The sequence below is a fragment of the Mesoplodon bidens genome, assembly GCF_964165515.1.
Source record: "Mesoplodon bidens genome assembly, contig: HAP1_SCAFFOLD_182, whole genome shotgun sequence".
Classification (NCBI taxonomy): Eukaryota; Metazoa; Chordata; class Mammalia; order Artiodactyla; family Ziphiidae; genus Mesoplodon; species Mesoplodon bidens.
In genome coordinates, this window is record NW_027671175.1 from 222,213 (window position 1) to 241,221 (window position 19,009).

At 38.7% G+C, this 19,009-nt stretch overlaps 1 pseudogene across 1 annotated transcript; it reads left to right on the forward strand.

Moving 5' to 3' along the window:
* Nucleotides 1–6,105: 6,105 nt before the first annotated feature.
* LOC308611722 (3-hydroxyisobutyrate dehydrogenase, mitochondrial-like) lies at nt 6,106–11,952 on the forward strand (annotated as a pseudogene). Its single transcript has 2 exons — nt 6,106–6,117; nt 9,155–11,952. The product of its transcript is annotated as a 3-hydroxyisobutyrate dehydrogenase, mitochondrial-like (transcript).
* The last annotated feature ends 7,057 nt before the right edge of the window (nt 11,953–19,009 follow it).

The following is a 19,009-nucleotide window of genomic DNA, read 5'->3' on the forward strand; positions in this document are numbered from 1 at the left end:
TGACTTCTTTATTGCCCTCTGGTGGTGGGCTCTGTGAACTGCATATTTACGGGTCTGGGGCACGTATCTTCCCGGAGGTATTCAACTCCTCAGGTACAAGCTAAAGAGTAGATGATAAGAAGCATTCAGATTTATTAAAACTAATTACGAATATCAGTAGCCTGACTGTTGTTTCTAAAAATATAAAATATTTATCCTTCTGTTGTCAAACAACCATATTTCATGAAAAGAAGTATAAATCCTTTTTTGCTTGCAATAAAAGAACAATAATTGAGGGTATTCTTCATTTGGACCAAATACCTTCTCTGAAAATATAAGTGAAAATAGGAGTTGAACTTTCCAAAATATTCTTTAGTAAATAAAACTCCACATATAATTTCAAATTATCATTTAATTTTACCCTAAATTTAAATATCTATATTGACTTAAATGCTGTCCTCTGTAATTTCGGATGATTCCCTCCTTTATATCTTCTTCCTCTCTTCAACAAATAAAATACATATGAATGCCTAACATGAGGTAGGGTATTCTCTGTGAAATAATGATGTTGGGATACTTGATTTTGACTTAGCAGAGGGGTTGAGCCTCTGTGTTGGTGAATTCTCCCCAGATGGTGCGTGTGGAGAGGGTCAGGCATATCTCTGTGCTCCTGAAGTTTTCTCTGTGAAACTGTCAACCTCCAATATCAGAAATAACTTCCTTCGTGAGAAGGGATTTTCAGACATGAAAAGTTTTCTCTTAAAGTGCAAGTATTTTTAAACTCTATAAAATATAGAGCATTATAAATTTTCTTTAGTTACTACAAGCTGAATTTTAACTGAGAAGACTGGGAAGTCCATGTATGTGTACATGCATGCATGCGTGCATGTTTGTGTGCTACACGTGTGTGTGTGTGTGTGTAGGTCTACTGAGGATACAGAACATATTCTGGACATGACAGAGCAGTGGTGTATCAGAAGGGAAAAGAGTATAAAGGACCAGCTTCACCTGCTTAATTTGTCCCCTGACCTGGTGTCGTCTTATTTTCCACCATCCTTTGCTGATCTGTATACTAAATACCCAGGGCTCCTGGGTACCTCCAGGTACCTCTGTAAGTTTTACAAGCCTATCAATATCCCATGTACAGTGGATGGAACCTGGACTTTTTGCCCATATAGTTTTCCTTTCCCTCAGAGTTTTCGTCTGAGCTATGTCATGGGGTAGGTACTGTTGTGAAAATTTGTGCTCACTTGTTAAATAGAAACTACTCATTGAACTGTTTAAACAAATAAACAGTATCTTGAGTCAATTGCAGGGCACCTCCAGTCTCCACAAAGCAGAGTTACTTTGGGACAGGAAGTTCGTTTAGTTTCCCCTTAAATCAAAATACAAAGTTACTGAGCAATTGTAGGACCAACCCTGTAGTTGCAAACTTGGGAAGAGATCACAGGATTCTGTAATCGTCTGCTTATCCCCTTATTGGGACAGCAAATAGCTCAATAGTTCTTATACTGAAGTCAAAACGAAGAATAATACCGGAACAAAGTCTGCATTGAAAGTCTGTGTCTTATTTTTATTTTCTCTTGGCACATAGTAGGTAACTGTTAAATGTTCTCTTGATAAATGTGAAAAACACACAAGGTACTTCATCTACTAGGGGTCATAAAATTTCAACTTTTCTTTTGGTGTAGGGGTTGATGATGAAAAGTTTGGAAACTTCTGATCCATGTTAATGTTCCTGCTTTGAGAACTGCAGGGTGCAGCTTTTAGATGGAAAAAGTTGCCAAGAGGACCAGAAGTAGAATAAAGGCATTTATGTAATTCTTCCTTATAGTTTCATTTATTGGTTTTCAGCATCTAACTTTGAAAAGTTGCCTGAGGCTGCCTAGGGTCTGCAATAAGGATCACAGCTGTGCTGTCCTACCCCCTCCCCACACGTGGGAACAGAACCTACCCAGCAGTGCTAATAGAGGCCCATGGCTTTCCGCCCACCTCCGCCCACTGCTCAAGGCAGTGGCTTTTTTCTACCAGCCTCACCCTTCTCCATGTGAATCTTTTTCTTCTTTCCAGTTTTATTGAGATGTAATTGACATGTAACACTGTATAAGTTTAAGGTGTACAGCATCATAATTTGATACATGTATATATTGCAAAGTGATTACCACAATAAGGTTAGTTAACACATCCATGACCTTACACAATCAATTACCTTTTGTGTGTGTGTGTGTGTGTGTGTGTGTGTGTGATGAGAACATGTAAGATCTACTATCTCGGAAACTTTTGAGTATGCAATAGAGTGTTGTTAACTATAGTCACCATGCTGTACATCAGACTCCCAGGATTTATTCATCTTATAACTGGAAGGTTATACCCTTTGACCAACAACTCCCCATTTCCTCTACTCCCCAGCCCTTGATGGCCACCATTCTACTCGGTTTCTGTGAGAGCAGCTTAGATTACACGTAAAAGTGAGATTATGCAGTGTTTGTCTTTCTCTCTCTGACGTATTTCACTTAGCATAATGCCCTCAAGGTTCATCCAAGTTGTTGCAAATGGCAAGATTCCCTTATTTTTTAAGGCTGAATAACATTCCATTCTACATATGTGCCATATTTTCTTTATTCATTTGTCTGTCAATGGACACTATAGAAACAGAAACTCACTCAGTTCCTACAAGTGTCCAAGGTAACAATAGACAAAATATGGATGTTGGTGGGTGTAGATCCAGGCAGTAGGTTAGACTACATCCCACAGGCAGGAAGGCCGCTATTTTAGGAGGAGCTGCCTTGAATATGAATCAAATAATAATTGATTTATATATCACCAGTTCAGAACTAACTCATCTGTTTTCGACACCTCACCATAGATATGAAATGAGAATGAGTGGAAAAAGAGGCTTCTGAAGGCAAACAGTCATAAAACCCATTATTATTCTGTAAAAAGGAGACTATACAGTCTTACCTTCAGAACCTCAACTCAAACAAAGACATGTAGCAGCCTCAGTAGGATATAATCGCAACAGAAAAAATACAAGCAGAAGGCAGAGGAAAAAGAAGTGCCGTTTGGTATGGGAATAAATAGCTCTGTATGTCTCAAAAGCCTCCTATAAACATGTCTGGGTGTCAATATAGTGTAATAATTAATATCCATAAACCCTGAGTCTTAAGAAAAAAGAACTGTATCTTTTGCTTTCTTTTAGAAAGGGACAGAAAGGTAACTATATTTGCTTTAATAAATACAGAGACTTAGTGCACTTAAATATTTGATCAACTAATTTAAAAAATGTTTCTTACAGTATACATCATTTTCTGATGAAACGGGTAAAATAAGGTTCTAGGGTGTGAGGAGGGCATGCGGTATTCTACACATTTTCTTTTCTGTCCTTCTGTAGCTGAATATCCTTTTCCAGGCCTAAAGAAGTAGTAAAATTATGCACCTAAGATTGAATAAAAGGTTTCATAGACATATTTTACATATATGCCATTAGATTTCCACAGAGTTATTTCAGGCTGCTGACAGGTTGCTTGCTTGAGCTGAGACCCCTCTAAACAAAGCCCAGGAAGAAGCTAACAACTGTGAAAGCCAACTTATTTATTCTGTGAGTAACTTGGCTGCAGAGCAGACTAATTACCCCTTTAACCACACTGTTTGAACTCATTGTACTTATCTGGGAATCACTATTCTGAAAGTAGAGAAGGGGACTAGGGAAGTTAAAAGAGACAAAAGATCTAAATATGGTCTCTTTGCAGAATCTCAAAGGTCAGGCAACAGGCTTCTTTCTGATGGTTTTAAAAAGAGAAGATGAGCTGTGGTTTAAAGGTCCACTTTGGAATTCAAATTCTACCTCAGGTGTAGCCTGAATGCTAGTCTCCACCTTGAGTGAATCACTGAAGGATCATTTCTCAGCACATAGTCAGTGTTTGTTAAATTTTCATATTATTTTATCCCAGTGAATAATATTGCTGAGGGATTTTGAAACTATTAAATTCCGCCAAAGGACTTGATTCTGTAATGATACCAAACCTTGGAAAATAAAGGAAGTAGAGATTGGTGAATCCTTGACAAATTATTAGAGTTGTAACTGATTGTTTCATAAGGAAAGATAGGGAATGGATCACTTAGGAAACTGAATGAATACTTTGAATCTCATCTATTTCTGTTAAAACTACAGGTTAGTTGAGCTCAAAAATTGTAGGTATAAAAATTGTGTTTTTTGGTAATAAAATTTGTTTTAACCCTTCTCTCAATTATGCATTTAAATGTTGACCAATTCACAAGTAACTGTTTACAGTCGATGGATTGGCCAGTGGCTTTGGGATCATTCATTTTATAGTCTGGGATTTCCAGTGTGATCTTTATTTTCCCATTTATACTCTATTTCATACATTTTATTAGCGGTAGTAGTAGAAATAGTAGTAGTAGTATCATTATTATTTAGTTAGAGTAGAATTGTTTCTATAACTTCTTACGATCAGACATATACTAAACAACACACATTTTGAAAGCACTGGTGTTGGAGTAAATTCGATGTTGATGAGACTAGTCACTGCCCTTAAAGGAGCTTGTCTTCTAGTTGGAAAGATGTGACATATACAATAATCTGAGGCATTAAGTAAATACATGGGTCTGAGGGCAGAAGATCCTGAAGGAAGCAAGCTACAAAGAACTCATTTTGAATCCTGGCATTAATATTGGCAGATCTCCTCACACCTTTTTACGACAGTTATAGACAAAGCAAGTAAGACTGGAGAATACACTGCAATGGCCCAACTAAGATTTAACGTCATTTCAGCCTAGGGGATTCTTTCTAGGCTTTGAGTATATGATAATTTAAATGCTACCTAAATAGTAAATTTACTTTAATGCTGACAACGTAGAAAAGATACTTTGCTGCAAAAGTATACACAGTAGTAACAGGTGGATTTTGGAAGAAACTAATATTTTGTCTTATACTGGTAACTACACTATTGCCCCAGACCTAGCAGCAGCCTTTACTCTTTGTTGTTTTCTTCTAAGACTGAAGAGCCTCTTTATTGTTTGTGCTGATTTTTTTCCCACCAACAGATCTCAGAGCAATCTGAGTGCACTGGCCAGTTGGGACAAAATTATCATTAGAATTCTTGGCTAGAGAAGAAAGCTCCTAATTTAAGAATGGCTTTTTGCTTTCTGAGAGCTCAGAAGAGCACATTGCAAGCCATCTACATTTATAAAACCTGTTTTAGTATGGAAAATTTCAAACATGTACAGAAATAAAGAGAAAGAAGTAGAAACTTTCATCCATTGTTCTCGTCAAATGTCCATTTCAGGCCAATAGATTGTCTCTGCACCCTCTCTTACTACTACCACCATCATCCCCAGCAATTTTAAAGCAAATCCCAGATTTCTTTTTCTCAGTGAAAACGTCAGTATCCATATTTCTAAAATGCAAGAACTGCCCTTTTTAAGCTCAACTATGTCATTATCACACATCCGCAAATAATAATGATTCCTTAATATCAACAAATAGCCAGTCAGTTCATGTTTCCTTGATTGTCCTCTAAATGTATTTTTATTTTAATAACCATTATTTATTTGATTGCTGATCCAAACACAATTTCTTTTAAAGTATAGGTTTAAAAGAACTCAGTTTGCTCATTTTTCTTGCAAGTATTTGTCCTTGAATTCAAAGCATTCATCCAGTAGGGTTCCCAACTGTCTGGATTATGCTGATTGCATCCCCTTTCTGCTTATATGTTTATCATGCTCCTTTGGTCCATGTATTTACTGTCAGTTGGTAGATAGATCTAGAGCACTGACATAATTCAGGTGTGATTTTTTTTGTCAAGTTTACTTCATAGATAATACTGATGAATTCCAAAAGGAACTATAAAGTGTCTGTCTTACTGTGACGTTGCAGCCATTAATGATCAATGTCTAGATCCATTAATTTATTAAGGGTACCAAATGGTGATATTCTACTAACTAGATGATTATTCATTTACTAGCTAGAACATTATTTCATCAACTACTTGGTTGCCCTGAGTTACAGTTTAATTAGGAAAGGAAGAATAAATGTTTCTTTTATTTTATTTACCAGTTTTACAAAAAAAGAAAAAACAAGAGAGAGAAAGGTTGACTCTTCCAAAGATGACTAATGAGGTATTTTCTTGCTTTGTTGTTGTTTTCAGTGAGGTTGTTATAAATATCGATGCAGAGATTGTCCCCTCTTAGGTTCACGGATCCTGTTCAAGTTGGCTCCTGAGTCCTTTCCACACAACCACAGTAGTCTTTGAAGTCTTCCCAGCTCTCTTATATGACAAGAGGTACCAGGAACATCTTGTTCGTTTCTTATGCTGGATTTGAAATCAGCTGTTTCTCCAAGGAGACATTATCCACTGTGTTTATTCAAACTTGTGTTCCTTCTAGTTTAACCTTCTCTCGAGACATGATTTTTTTTAAACAAATTACTTACTGAATTTTTCACCTTTTCAAATCTTGCTATTCTCCAATCACTTCATTTCTGAATTTTTCTAATTTCTTTTATGTTTTTCTTAAAACCAGTTTCTATTCCTTTGAAAATTTCTTTTACTTTTTCCGCAATATCAGGCAATAAATTTCATTTGTTCTGTGGACGTGTCTTTCTGTGACGTTTTCAGGATTTGCTGGAACTTTCTTTTCACCCCTCTTTTTTCTTTTTTTTTCTCACTGATTTTCTACAGGATGTGAATGGAATACTCTTCTGTCGCTCATTTTTAAATGAAATAAGTTTCCACTTTAGGAGGGAAACATAGATCAGAATATAATTTCTAGCTTCAGAACTCCAGGGCTCACTATCTTCTATTATTTTCACAACATAATTTTTTTTATTTATTTATTTTTTGCGGTACGCAGGCTTCTCACTGCTGTGGCCTCTCCCGTTGTGGAGCACAGGCTCCGGATGCGCAGGCTCAGCGGCCATGGTGCACGGACCCAGCCGCTCCGCGGCATGTGGGATCTTCCCAGACCGGGGCATGAACCTGTGTCCCGGCAGGCGGACTCTCAACCACTGCGCCACCAGGGAGGCCCCACAACATAATTTTAAAAAATGACCTTAAAATTTCTAAAATCTTCCTCCTCGGCCCTCCTATGCCCATTTACCCAGGCCTCCTCTTTCCTGTCCTTGTTGAGTATGGGGATTTGTTCTGGAATGGTGCTTTGGTTTGATAGGTGTCAAGGTTTCACAGACCCCAGAACACTTGGCATCCTCAGAACATTTCAAAGTTCTTGCACTCAGCTGCAAAGTGGAGCCTGCAACATTCACTCCCGGTTTCTGCCGCTGTTCTCAGTGAGTTTTTCAATCTCAGTGAGTTCGTGAACCATAGTAACCTTTGGCTCTCCTTAAAGAGAGAGAGAGTCCTTCCCTCGTCTTCCTCCCACACACCTTGGGATACACATATGTAGGTCTTTTTCCTGTTGTTGGTTTGTTCCTACCTGGCTGTATGTTGCAGTTAATGTGGACACCTTGTTGTAGATGTTGTCTGTGGGTTTTTGATCTTGCTATCCTAGATGCTTTTCTTTCTTCTTTGTGGGGGTGGGGGGTTGTGTATTTAGGGGAGGGGTGGCATATTCAGGGATAAAAATCTTCTCTGTAGCCACCACCATTTCCCCAGAATCCTCTGCCATTAATATTTAAAACAAAATCATGGGAATCATTATCCGGATCCTTAGGATAATCATTACACTGTATCTGTCTTTTTTCCAGGCTTCAAGCTGCCTGTGGCTCGCCACGTTAGTATACTGACGTGACTGGGCAATGCCTAATTTGATGGGCTCTTTCTGTACTACCTTCCTCCTAATCATGACAGTCTTGTACGCTATACATAGTCTTCTTCACTGATAGGGAATTTAGAAAATACAGGAAGCCATGGGTTTAATAGCTGAAAGTGGAATTAATGTGTTCTTTTTCTCAGGTAAAATATCATAAGACTCCTTAGGCCAAAGTTGTAAAATGAAATCGCAACTTTCCTGGAATCATTTTGCAAACGTGAATGCCCACATAAAGTACACTAGGACTTGAATCCAAGGAATAACACATTTTTAGAGCCTCCAAATGTATAAACTTAGTACAATTCTGCATTACTTCTTAAGGCAACTGAAGAAAATAATTTTGTGATCAAATAAATATTGATTTTATTAACAGTTATTTTAAAAGTTTACAAAACTTATAAAAAATGTTAAGGCTCTATCAGCCTCATCAGTTGTTATTTCTTTTCTAGAATCTTGGATTAAGGAACAGTCGTTTGAGGGGAAACATGGTATAAAATGGGAAGATAATCTAACAGTAAAGATAGTTATATCTCTTCCTGTGTGATGAACTACTCCTAAGCTTGGTGGTTTAAAACAGCAGGCACTTTATCTCCTCACAATTTGTGAATCAGCAGAATGGGCTGGGATCTCCTGGGTGGATCTATCTTGCTTTCACCTGAGGTGACTACTGAGGCTGCCATCATCTGGTTGCTGGACTGGGGCTGGTTGCTTTCACATGTCTGGCCATTGGTGCTGGCTGTGGCCTGTGCCTAGTCTCCACTAGGTTAGCCAGGCTTCCTAACATGTCAGGTTTCCATGAGGACAAGCCCTAAAGCACGAGTACTCTCCAAGCTTCAGCTCTTGATATGCCATTGGGCCAAAGCAAGTCACGTGACCAAGCCCAGGTCAAGGTGGAACAAAACTACACAGGGTGAGAAAACGGGGGGAGGGGCATTTGCACTGGGGGTCAGTAGTCTAACAAACTGCTGCAATAACTCTATAAAGAAAAACACCCCGGAGGACAACTGGTAAAAAATGAATGTGTGCGGGGTGGGGTGGGGTTTGGCATAGGGGGGCAAAGGCAGTAAACAGAGGCTACCAAAATCTGAAGATTCTGGAATTTTTGGAAAATCCACTGGGATTAAAGGAGTTACACAACCATGTTCTGACACCAGAAGAAAGGTGCCAGTTGAGCATCAGGGAAGTCTAGCGCTCTTCCTCCATCGCATCAATTTTCACGTTTCTTTGACTCAGCATATTTGTAGAATGAATCATGACTTTCTATAAATTTTTAATTCAGTTTTTCAAAGAAATGGTGACCTCGCTTCTATCTGCTGTGCCACAAAAATGCCGTAGAAAAAAATTCCTTCTGTTAAATCGCTCACTAGGTGAAACTGTATGTGTAACCTAGTACCAAAGAGGTATTAAGAATCGCCACAGCCGAGCCGGCCCTCCGCATCACGCACCCTATAGCAGCCAGTGGGTGAGCCGGGAGTCGAGGAGGTCACCGTGGGAAGGAGGGGCGCGGGCAGCGTGGCAGCCTCCTTCCGTCTCCGTGGAGCCACCTCCGGCCTCCGGTACAGGGAGTCGTCTGCAGCAGCCAGTGGTGGCCAGCCTTGCAGCGCTGTGTTCTAGGTCAGTAGCTTCCAAGACTCCAGTTGGATTCATTGGAGTAGGCAACATGGGGAGTCCAGTGGCAAAAGAGCTCATGAAACATGGCTAGCCACTCACCGTTGTTGATGTGTTCCCTGATTCATGCAAAGAGCTTCTAGATGCAGATGAACCCTGTAGTGTCTTCTGCAGGGGATGTAGCCGAAAAAGGTGACAGAATTATTACAATGCATCAATGCACTAGAAGCTTATTGTGGAGCAAATGGAATTCAAAAAAAAGTGAAGAAAGACTCACTATTAATAGATTCCAGTACTGTTGATCCTATGGTTTTCGGAGAATTGGCCAAAGAAGTTGAGAAAATGGGAGCGGTTTTCACGGATGCCCCTGTTTCTGGTAGTGTGGGAATGGCTCGATCTGGCCACCTCACACTTAGGATGGGAGGGGTTGAGCTGCTGTGGTGCATGGGCTCCCATGTGGTGCATCGTGGAGCTGTTGGGACTGGCCAGGCTTCGAAGATCTGCAAAAACTTGCTGCTGGCTATTAGTAGGATTGGAACTGCTGAAGCTATGAATCTGGGACTCAGGTTAGGGCTTGACCCAAAACTCTTGGCTAAAATCCTAAATACGAGCTCAGGACAATGTTGGTCAAGTGACACTTATAATCCTGTACCTGGGGTGATGGATGGAGTTCCCTCGGCTAATTACTATCAGGGCGGATTTGGAGCAACACTAATGGCTAAGGATCTGGGATTAGCATGAGACTCTGCTACCAGCACAAAGAGCCCAGTCCTTCTGGGCAGTCAAGCCCATCAGATCTGCAGGGATGTTGTGCGTGAAGGGCTACTCAAAAAAAAAAGACTTCTCATCCGTGGTCCAGTTTTTGCAAGAGGAGGAGACATTCTGAGTTTGCCCTCTGGCTGTGAACACTGAAACATTGAAACCAAACTGTGTCTTGGAGCCCCTTATGGCTCACTCCACAGGAAAATGGGCTTAATCAAAGGTCAGCTGTCTGCTTTTGAGTGTGTAGGTCAGGGGTTCCCAACCCCTTGGCCTTGGACGGGTACCAGTCCACAGCCTCTTAGGAACCGGGCTGCACAGCAGGAGGTGAGTCGCAAGCAAGCCAACTAAGCTTCATCTGCTGCTCCCTATGGCTCACATTACCGCCTGAACCTCACACACCCCGCCCCCCCTCCCTGGAAAAATTTGCTTCCAGGAAACCGGTCCCTGGTTCCAAAAAGTTTAGGCACCTCTGGTCTAGGTCACAGTAGATCCTGGGATTTTTCACCCATTCTAAACTGCTTATTCTTTTTATCTATTTAGCAAACATATCATCTGTAATTTTTTTCTCTGCAAGCCACTGATGGTAACTGCTAGCTAGCTAGCTGATTGGCCTTTTTCAAAAGTTTGATTCCTAAGCATCTTCAGCTAAAACGCTGCCTACTTCACTCAGGATATTATTTACTCCACTTTACAAATAAAACTAAAATTGTTTTCAACAGGATAAAATCTATCCTCGAGGAAAGAAAAGAAATTGGTGTGAGAAAAGATATTAGAGAAAGGGGAAGTATAGTGAGTTACTACCTGTGTCCCTCAGAAAATTTGTCCTGTTAAATAACCCAGTGGTGATATTCTTGCATTGAGATTACTGGTTTATTTTCTAGGAGTTGTTAAAGCAAGAGAACTCCTTGCTGCATGTTATGTAATTTGGACTCTGTTACATTATCTTGTTGTGCCCCTCTTGTAACAACTTCCCATACTCAGCAAACTTGTTTTTTTCATATTTTTGCTTCCTTGTCCATTTTTACTGCATATTTTTTGACTTCAAAAGAATGACATCTTTAGAACTGTTTCAGAGCCAACGATGATATGTGCTTTAGATAATTATTACACTATGCTAAATATAACCATATTCTTTTGAATTCAAATAGATTTCTATGCTGATAAAAAAAGAGAGGCACATTTCATCAATGTTTAAATAGTATCCTTCTTCCTCTAAAACTTAAAATAGGATTCAGTCTGATTGCTAAAGGGTTATTTTCTTCAACAACAAGAGCTGACTTAGGCCATTTCTTGGCAGTGGAATCTGAGCATAGAGGTCCCTGTCTGACTGCCCTTTGTTTCTCACTCACAGTATCCTGGGTGAGTGTAATGGACGGGCGTGCCCTTATGACTTAGCCCACTGCTACTGCTCCTGATGAGGGCTAATGGTGTGGGCCACTTTAAATCTTGCCCAGCAAAGTGCTGACATCTGGGGTTTCCTATCAAGTTTACCAGATATTTCACAGTAATTTCATAATTTACACAACATAAAAACACTGATTTTGAGCTTAGGAAAGCATTTCATTTAAACAGATAGAGAACACTACTCTACAAAATGGTTTAAAATTTGTGAGCAATTGCATTAAATAAACTCTAATATAAATTAATCTAATACAAGTAAACTAATAGTTGCAAAGCTACTGGTTGCTTCAGAAGCGGTGGCTACGGATAACTTCAAAGTTGTTTCCTCAATTCATTAAGAGGAGAAACTATTTGCTGTCAGCTTCTTCTTGGGGAAGCTTAGTTTGATGCTGATTCGCGTTATGAATGTATAGGAACCATTACTGGTTCTTCCTTTCCATATTCAGTGCACCATTATACTTCTATCCTCTTAAGATCTGGATATCTGTTACTGCTCCTGTTGGCTGGAGCCTGGGAGGAGGAAAGCTATCAAGAAAAAAGGTCAACAAGTGTTAAAGATTTTTAGCATACCACTGAGACTTTTTATCAACCATAATCATAAGAAATAATAATTAAAATTACTTATAGCCTGGTCAGTGAGACCTTGAGTAAATTGTGGAAGCATCCATGTTTCATACAGTTTCAGGGGATGGATATTTCCTGTTATTAACTCTATATCCTCTTCAACTGGAACAGAGAGACCTTTCTCTGTTGAAGCAGTTTTGTCTTTTTCCTGGGCATTTTCAGTTTTCTCTTAGGAGAGACTTGTAAAGCTTACATATACAAACTTACACATACACGTATAAAGCAAAGAAGGGATAGGGCAGTCTTGAGAGGACACGGTTTTGTAGCAGGCGCACAAGACAGAGCTAATACTCCCTGATTGCATTTGCCTCCCTAGCCCCATCTCCTTTGTGGAAAGCATCAGCATTCTGACTGGTCTCTGCACCCCACTAACTGGACGGAACACTGCATTGGCATTCTTAGGGAGCACTGATGGTCCCTCCGGAAACTGTGGTTAGAGCTTGTGCAGCCAAAGTGCACAGGAAAGAATCAAATATACTTCAGATAACATGCTTACTCTGTTTTGCTTAATTAGCACTTACTCCCTGTAAGAGGCTGATTTCTGCTTTGACAGGGAGTAATCGAACTCGGTATTCACGCAAACCATAAAATTAAAGTTAACATACCTCAGCTTTTCATCCTACTGGAAGAAATGTATGAAATCTAAAGTTATTTTTTAATTGCTGCTGTTTAGAATGCCTGAAGCCCATTTGCTGAACTTGTTAAAGAGCAGTGTTAATGAGGGTATTTTTCGTTTCTTTCTTTTCCGACCACAGCATGAATTCTCAGCCCAAAGTGTGCCCTGTTTCCCACAATAGAGACAGGGGAAAAAGTGCGAGTCTCTCACCACAAAGCATGAGACAACTACAAATACTTCTCTCCCAGAGTTAACATTGATGAGAGTCTTTGTGGAAAAGAACTTCCTCTTTTTGCGGGAATACAGTAGAAATGCAAGATGTATTCTCCACAATTTCACTATTGGAAAAATAATTTCATAGTCTCTCTCTCTCTCTCTCTCTCTCTCTCTCTCTCTATATATATATATATATATATATATATATATATATATATATATATATATTTTTTTTTTTTTTTTTTTTTTTTTTTGCGGTACGCGGGCCTCTCACTACTGTGGCCTCTCCTGTTGTGGAGCACAGGCTCTGCACACGCAGTCTCAGCGGCCCTGGCTCACAGGCCCAGCTGCTCCATGGCATGTGGGATCTTCCCAGACCGGGGCACGAACCCGTGTCCCCTGCATCAGCAGGCGGACTCTCAACCACTGCGCCACCAGGGAAGCCCCATAGTCCATATTTTTTATTGGTCTTCTTAAAAACATACACAGTGTTTACAATAAGGAGTAAAAGAGAAGATTTTCAATGTGATATTTCAAGGAGCATTTTGTAAAGGCAGGATCCAGTGCCAACTTTGGAAAATTAACACACACCTATGAGATCAAAGAGTCACCTGCAAAAAATTTTATTATGTTTTTCTTTCATACTAGTTTCCTAAAGGTGCACTGTTACTTCTTGGTAACGTAATAGTCAGAAAATACAGCAAATAGTTTCTCCTCTTAATGGTGGCCATTTGAGGAAGAAGTAGCTCTTACATAAGTGTCTAGTGACCTTATCTCTTTTGATACAATACCTCTTGGTTTCAGAGGCTTGCACAGATTTCCTCTAAATGAATAAACTTAGTAAGATTTTTCTAACTATCAGTCTAAAAGTAGATTTAGAAATCTACTTCTGAAGCAGTTTTGTTAAGTAATTATTGGTCAGTTCTCTTTCTGATTGGTACTTCTTTCTGCAAAACAAATCCCTGTACTTAGAACAATTAATACCACCATCCCTGGCTCCTTGATTATTACACAGTGATGTTTCTTGAGAAAAAAGCTTACCCTTTTTGGGGGGAAACTTCAGTCCCTGAAGTAATACTTCATTAAAACTAGATCTGCTTCTAATGCCAGTGTGATGCAGATCAGTATCCCCTTTCTTTTGACTTTCCAGGATGTGTGAAGAGAATGGTATGGTTTGGTTTAGGAAGGGTTGTAGCTTAAGAGGATTGCATTATGTTTCTGTGTCACTTTGGGGGATTTTATTTCAATATTATATCCTGTTCTGTAAAAACACCCTAGTCATTCTCTTACTTATTATTAAATAATTAAACGCTGCCCTTTGTTTACTTTCCCCTTCTGATCAGAAGACTCCTCTCCACTCTAGGCCTTGATCTGAGTTCCCATTCATCAGCTTGTAGTAGATACACTTCTGGTTTCTGAAGTCAGACAGATATGGGTCCCATTTCTGTCTTCATCAGTTATAATTTAGCCTCTGATATATGCATACCAGAGCTGGGAGTGACAAACATTTTGCTTCTCCTTATTTTCCCAGGGTTCTGTGCATTTTAATAGAGGATCACAATATTTGAAGTAGAGCTGGGATGGGGTGGAACGAAAGAGCAGGAAAACATGCTTTTAGGAAGGTCTGATATACAAATCACATGGAGGTAACTGCTTGAGGGAAAACCACCCCTACCTGAGTATTGTCAATAAAATAGCACAGGGAGGCAAACGAATCAATTGTTCACTAAAAATATTCTTCTTTAGAGGAATAAAATTCACAAGAAAGCCTCATTGCAAATAAAATATATTTGTTTTCCTAAAGGAAGATATTTGGAAAGTCGTAGTAAATACCTCTTTTGACCTTCTGTGTCCCTAGTGTTCTATCTCCACTAAGTTTTATGAACACTACATAGAGGAGGAGGCTGAGTCTCAAAGGCCATAAGTAAGAGATGGATTTCAGAGCCTTTGCAAGGTCCTTTATGCCCCATGACTTCCCATTGCTTGTGCTTTTCATCCAGATAGGTGCTTAGGATACCAGAATGAATACATCTCTTTCGAGAGGTTTTTAACAGACATTAGATCCTAAACAAGTACAACACCTAACAAATAGAACAGAATGCTTTATTTAAAGCAGAAACAGAATAAATGCTCACCTAGTATCATTTAAATCCCCATTAAATTATTTTTTGAATCAACATGTTTATATTTGAGGGTATTTTCTTATTTTTTTCTAGTTCCCTTTACTTGCACCTCCTTTCTTTTTCACTTTTCCCAACTGAAATGTTTATGGTTTCAAAAGTAATTACTTCTTGAAGAAAGTTTTCATGTATACTAAGTGCTACCTAATGGAAGCCATAGCATAGAGTCTGCTAGCGTTTAGAGTGGTATAATACATAGCCAGGTTGAATCAAGTGGGAGAGAAGGTTCATCATTCTTTTAAACTGGCAGTGTTGCCAGAGGTGGATTAATATGCTCTTTGAATCTCTTATGTGCTGTAAGTCTCCTTGATCACAATCACTGTGTTAATGGTTGAGGTTTTGAATTAGTGGTGTCTCCTGGGCTCAGCTGGGCCAAGTCCCTTCACCTCTCTGGCCATATTAGGTGATGGTTTTCTCATTTCAATACATGATCTCTGTTAGAGGGAGTGTTGACTATACCAGACTTTTAACGTGGGCACCCAGAAAGTGGAAGAATCTCTCTACTGGTGATGAATCATAACTCTTTTCATTGTGAATATAGTCCTTCCCTTAGGTAAGGTAGGAACACCATGAGAAATAGAAAGTTCTCGGGTGTCTGTGGAAGCTGGAGTGCTCTCGACCTGTCAGCTCACTGGCAGAGCAGGCTTCGTCCAGACACTAGAGAACAAAATGTGAAATTGGCACCAGCCAGCCTCTCCATTGCACAGGATATCCCTATTTAAATTTGACAATCGGGATATTTTATAATTTGAAATTCTTGTCATCTGGTTTTCTTTAGTTTTTTCTTTGGGTTGAAAAGACTGAGAAGCTTGTTAAAAAATCTGGAATTCTGACGGTGAGGCTTAACCAGATCTATTGAGTCATCAATCAGCAAACATTGACCAATGCTTACCATTCCCTCAGTTACTATACTAAGGACCCAGACACGTCTCAGATAGTGGCCTTGCTCATTCACTGTATTTACAGTACTTTTTTCTAAATGTAACCAGAGCTCAGGTAAAGACAAGACATTGATTTGAGTCTGAAGTAAACAAAGCTGACTGGTCTGACCCCTTCAGTTTCCAGAATTCTTTTGTTTCAGGTAGTAATTTTCCCAGACCAATAGAACAAAGTCCTATCGTCTATTTATTTAATATTTTATCACAATAGTCCTTGCCCCTTTGACCTCTAGTGAGGAAACTTGCATAAGAAACTAAAATATGCTTAGGTTCTATGGGTAAGTGCAGATAATGATATGAATGAAATTGAAAATGAAAGCAAAGGTAGAAAAGCCAGTTCTGAATAGATGAAGTAAGACAGAGGTATTTGAAAAATCAAGTAGAAAAGATACAATAAGGAATGGAGAGCTTCTGGAAGTTTTCCAATAGGTGAGGGGTTGGTACATCATTTTCTTTTAATAACATGTCTGGCAGTTGTATGCCAGAGAAAGTTATAAGGGGGTTGACTATGTGCATGAAGTCCAGTGAGAACACTATTTCTGTAGGCCACTGATGGTGTTCTGAGTGTACATTCTATAGTACTAGAAATTAAGTTAGGAAACAAAGGGTAATCTGATGTCATTTTAAATGACATTTCACAAATGATTAGAGAGCTAAAAGGTGTCTTTTTTCACTCAGCCAACACGTTGAGCACGTACTATGGGGCAAGCACTGTGCTTATGGGTAAGAGATAAAAGAAAAAATAAAGGCCAGAGGAACTCAAAAGAGAGTGTGAGAGATGCATAAACAACTCATTACAATCAAATAGGGAGAGGCTATTAAATAAATAGATCATAAAAATGTAACTTTGTAAAACAGAACTTAGAGTCACTAACCCTGCTAATAGGGGATATTAAAGAGAATGCCAACAATGAGGGGGTTTGGAATTAGGTTTTGAATGTCAGTAGGAATGTTCCACGTGGAGAGAAGGTCAGGGGCATACCAGGCAGAAGGAACATCCTGGACTTGAGAACCAACACAATATGTTTAAGTGATTGTAACTGAGATTTTTTTGACTAGAGCGTAGGGTATAAGTTGCCAAATGGTAGAAAATAGAGTATAAAAGTTAGGCTGGAATAAAAGTATAAAGTGTCATAATTCTTCTGATGAAAGTTAGGTGTTTTCCTACAAAATGGGTTACTTATAAATATTTTAAAAATAGAGACTGCTGTGTAAGGCTTGAAAAAACACTAAATCAGAGTTGTACAGAGCTCAGGCTTAGTGGTGAAAATTTCTGTATTTTGTTTTCCAGGTTGGATACTGTTACAATTCTTCAACCTTTCTTTTTCCTAAGTAAAGGCATCTGGTGAAAATATGGGATCCATTTTATCCTGGGGAAGTTTTGTCTTAACCTTTCTTCTATGTATTTTTCCTATTTAAAATGCTTTTGCAGAATCTAATCGTACGAAGTTCGGATACTTGAAGTACCTGCTCATATTCTGTCTTGGACATAATGGGAATAATTGGGAAGTCTTCTCTAATTTTGAGACTACCATGACTACTCTCTTATGTTGGTTATTCCTGTAGATGAACCAATTTTAGGTTCATCTGAGTGATTAGTTAAACTTACTCCTCACAGATTGATTCAGCAGGTCTGAGAAGATATCTCAGAATATGTATATAGAGAGATAAACAGTAAGAAATTACAGTAAGCACAAAAACAGATAAAGATCATTCATAATTCTTCATAAGACCTTATTTTCTCTCATTTCTCTCTTATTTTTTTCATAACTTTTCTTTAATCATATGAAAAAGAAGGGAATTTACATGGAATAACAAAAGATATGCAAAACTTAAGGAAACACAATTTTCTTAAATTTCTCAAACTTATTTGTATAGGATTCAGAATGCACTTAAAATGATTAAATGACTTAAGCTAAATCTTTTTTATTGCAAACTGTTTTAACCCAATTAACCAAGCAAGAAACTGAGAGTCATTCTTTACTCTTCTCCCCACCCTTAAACTCTGGAACAATCCCTAAGAATCGTCATAATTATACTATATATATATATATATGTATGTGTATATATATATATATATATATATATATATACACACATATATATATATATACACACACATATATATACACACATATATGTGTGTATATATGTATACACACACACACACACACACACACACATATGTCCATTCTTCTCTATGTCCATTGTCATATCTTTTACATTTCTTACTCGGATGTAACATCCCAGTTCACTTTTTCCCTGACTCCAGTATTATTTCTGTCTTGTTTATTCTCTGCATTGCAACCTAAATTTCACTCAACGGCTTAGAGCTCTTTGATAGCTTCTCTTTAATTTTGGGGAAAAGGCTTCAAGCACTGTGCTCTTGCCTACTAGTCCACCCTCATCTGCTTTCTCTATCCTTACTTAGCATCTCCTTCTTCCATAAATTTTCAGCAATACTCAGTAGACTTCAGGGTTAGACTTCTCTTACTGCTGAACTTTCTCCAGGTAATGTCATCAATTTGTATCATACTTTACTCATTCAATCCTTGGTTAATGCACTCTCATCATACAAGTTTCAAAATAAACATTGAATCTCTGGCTTTTCATGACTTCCATTAGAGATTAAATTCCCTTTCTACGTGTTCTTATAAAACTTGGCTGTCCAGTTACCTATGAGAGGTAAAGTTCTATTTTATAGTTCATTGCCCCTACTACATTGTAAACTGCATGTGAACAATGTCCTTATTTACCAGTGTTGTAGGTACTCAATGAATATTTATTCTGTTAAAAGATTTATTCTGTTAAAAGTTAAGAGACTGTTTATGTTCCATAAATAAGAGAAAATGTAGCTCAGAACCAAGTAGTGGCAAGAGGCTTGAATAAAAGTAGACAAT